This window comes from Orycteropus afer, unplaced genomic scaffold (assembly GCF_000298275.1).
Source record: "Orycteropus afer afer isolate SDZICR_OR568_19922 unplaced genomic scaffold, OryAfe1.0 scaffold00283, whole genome shotgun sequence".
NCBI lineage: Eukaryota > Metazoa > Chordata > Mammalia > Tubulidentata > Orycteropodidae > Orycteropus > Orycteropus afer.
In genome coordinates this window covers 3,581,609-3,585,461 of record NW_006921870.1, presented here as the reverse complement: position 1 = coordinate 3,585,461, position 3,853 = coordinate 3,581,609, and positions in this window count along the sequence as shown.

Genomic DNA, 3,853 nt, shown 5'->3' with positions numbered 1-3,853 from the left:
TTGCATATGTTCAAAATGGCCTCACCACTAACAAATATTCAGAAAGGCTGTGCCCTGAGAATAGCTATCAGTCCACAGTTGTTTGTCTACTTATTTGCTGTTTTTCTTTCTGGTTGTCAGGCACCAGTCAGTCCTTGCTAATGTAGTCCTCAGTGAGCAGAGATGATTCTTAGGTTGCTACCGGGATGCTGCTCACAAATATTCAAAATGGCTGCCCCCTCAGGGCAGCTGGCAGTCACACTGGTGTCATTCTATCACCAATGCCTTATTTTCTAACTACCATTGATTCTTCTTTGTTTCCAATTTTCACATTCCTATCACTAACAAGTATCAGTATATCTAGATTGCATATCTGGTCAATTTCAGACTTCCAGTATTTGGTAAAAATCTTCAATTTCTTCACCTATGGCTTTAGCAGTTAGTGAGTAAATTTGAATAATAGTAGTATTAACTGGTCTTCCTTGTACATGTATGGATATTATCATATCACTGACAGTATTGTACTTCAGGATAGATCTTGAGATGTTCTTTTTGATGATGAATACAACTCCAATCTTCTTCAATTTGTCATTCCTGGCATAGTAGATCATAAGATTTTCACATTCAAAATGGTCAATACCTGTCCATTTCAGCTCACTAATGCCTACGATTTCTTTTCTTTTTGAGATTTCACATACTTTATTATTATTATTTTTAATTTCATTTTTATTTATTTCATTTTTTTTCAGTGTTCCCTCCCCTCCCACTGCTGGTAAGCAACAAAGAAAATTTCCTTCCATATATAAACCTTTCCTTGACTTTTTACAATAGTAAACTAATACAATATTTGTCCTTCTTTGATTGACTTTTTTTACTCAGCAAAATGTCCTCCAAGTTCATCCACATTAAGCGGTGTTTTGCCAACACCATTTTTTAAAGAGATGATCTCTTCCCCCATTTAATGGATTTCAGCCCTTTGTCAAAGATCAGCTGATCATAGGTTGATGGATCTATTTCTGGGTTCTCAATTATATTCCACTGTTCTATGTGTCTGTCATGGTACCAGGTTATTTTGACTATTGTGGCTGAATAGTAGGTTTTGAGATCCAGGAGTGTGAGACCTCCTACTTTGTTCTTCTTCTTCAATAGGTATTTGCTTATCTGAGGTCTTTTTCCTTTCCATATAAAATTAGTGATTGGTTTTTCCATATCCTTAAAGAATATTGATGGGATCTGGATTGGGATTGCTTTTGTAGTATTGACATTTTCATAATGTTCAATCTTCCTATCCATGAGCATGGTATGTTCTTCCATTTATATAGATCTCTTATGGTTTCTTGAAGTAGAGTTTTGTATTTTTCTTTTGTGTCCTTGGTAAGATTTATTGCCAAGTATTTTATTTTTTTGGTAGCTATTATAAATGGTATTGATTTCCTTATTTCCTTTCCAGCAATCTCTTTGCTGGTGTAGAGGAAGTCAACTGATTTTTGTATGTTTTTTATCCTGCCTCTATGCTAAATCTTTCAATAAGTTCCAGTAGTTTAACTTGCTGAGTCTCTTGGATTTTCTATGTATAGGATCATATCATCAGGAAATAGGGATAGTTTTACTTCTTCCTTACCAATTTGGATGCCTTTGATTTCCCTTTCTTGCCTTATTGCCCTAGCAAGGACTTCTAATACAATGTTGAATAGAAGTAGTGATAGATGGCATCTGTGATAGTTGGAGCTGTGTGTCAACTTGGCTGGACCACAATTCTGTGTGGTTTAAGCAGTTATGATGTGGGTTGTTCCAATGATGGGATCAGATGTATATGTTCTGAGCAGCCACTCTGTTGAAAAGGAGTTTCCCTAGGGCTGTGAACTGCTTCCAGTATATTTATGGACATTCTGGGAAAAGGGACACTCTTCTGTGGATCAGGATTCTGCCTACAACTGTTCATGAGTGAACAATCCACCATTCAGCCTGGAGATCTTGGATTCGTCATTCGTTGGAGTCAACAGCCAGTATACTGCCAGCCAACCTTGAGCTCCTCAGCCCCTGCAGCTACGTGAGTTGGGAAAAGCCTCCAGCTTGACATTTGATCCAAGAACTTGAACTTGCTAGCTTCTATAAGTGTGTGAGCCATTTTCCTAAGATAAATTTCTCTTTCTCTCTCTATATAAGTTACTGGTTTTGTTCCTCTAGAGAATCCATTCTAACACATTTGGTACTGGGAGTGGTTCTAGAAAGAAAATCATAAGGACGGGCTTTCTAAATTGGTTCTCCAATCTGATTAATTGTAAAGGCACTGATGACCCTGCCTCCCTTAGTAGAGAGGGCCCTGCTAATCCATGGCATGAGGTGGCAATATTAATATGCAAAATAGCACCACCTCACTGCTATCAAGTCAATTCCAACTCATGGAGACCACCTTTGGGTTTCCAAGATAGTAAATCTTTACAGAAATATATTCCCCAGCCTTCCTTCTGTAGAGTGGCTGGTGGTATGATATTTAGAAAAATGGTATGATTTAACCAAATGAAAGGATTCTCCCCAGTGGCTTAAATAGGGAACTTTTGCATTAGCTAGACTAGTCTTTTTGAAGTGTAAGTTGGAAGTGAAAGGATCTAAAACAAATCTAAATCAGTGGGAAATTGACCCCAGTTAACGCATCTTGATTGCACATCTGGTCAATTTCAGACTGCAGAAGTTGATAAAAAAATCTTCAATTTCCTCATGGCTTTGGTGGTTGGTGCATAAATTTGGATAATAGTTATATTCACTGGTCTTGCTTTTAGGCATGTGGATATTATCCCATCACTGACAGTATTGTACTTCAGGAGAGATCTTGAAACATCCTTTGCGATGATGAATGCCATGTCATTTCTCTTCAAATTATCATTCCCAGTGTAGTAGATCATATGGTTGTCTGATTCAAAATGGCCAAAACAGGTCCATTTCAGCTTATGCCTAGGATATCAATCTTTTTACAACTTCCAGTTTTCCATATTCCTATTATTGGATGTTTGCAACTGTTTCTCCTCAATTTGAGTTGTGCCATGTCAGCAAATGGAGGTCTCAAAAGCTTTACTTTATCCATATCAGTAAGGTTGGTTCTACTCTGATGATGTAGCTTTTTCCCAGTTGTATTTTGAGAGTTTCTAACCTATGGGGCTCATCCTCCTGCATTGTATCGGATAATGTTTCCAAGCTATTCATCCAGTTGCCCAGTAATGTATCAAACAGTTTTTCTCTGCTATTCATAAGGTTTTCCCTGGACAATTATTTGAGAAGTGGATTGCTTCTTCCTTCTTCCCAGGCTGTCCCAGTCTGTAAGCTGCATTGAAACCTGTGCACCATGTGTAACCCTGCCAGCACTTGAAACACTGGTGGTACAGCCTCTAGCCTCACAGCACATGCAAGCCACCACAGTACAAAAAACTGACAGACAAGTTTGTCTCCTTTAGCTGTTTGAAACCTCTCCACCCTTCCCTTACCTGGATCTCTGGTGCTGCTCTGCTCTGTCATCCCCTCTAGCTTCACTCTCCCCCACTTTCCTACCTTTTGGGGGTGGGGCCTGGGTCCCTTCCATTACCTGGATCCCTGGCTGCTGCTCTATCATCCTCTTGGCTTGGCTAGGATTTTGTTGAAGATGTTTGCATCTATGCTCATGAGGGATATTGTCTGTAGTTTTCCTTTTGAGTGATGTCTTTGCTTGGTTTTGGAATCAGAGTTATGCTTGCTTCATGAAATGAGTTTGGGAGGATTTCATCCTTTTCTATACTCTGGAATAGTTTGAGTAGGATTTGTGTCAATTCTCTGGATTTTCGATAAATTCTCCAGTGAAACTATCTGGGCCAGGGCTTTTTTTTGTTGGTGGTAATTTTTTTTT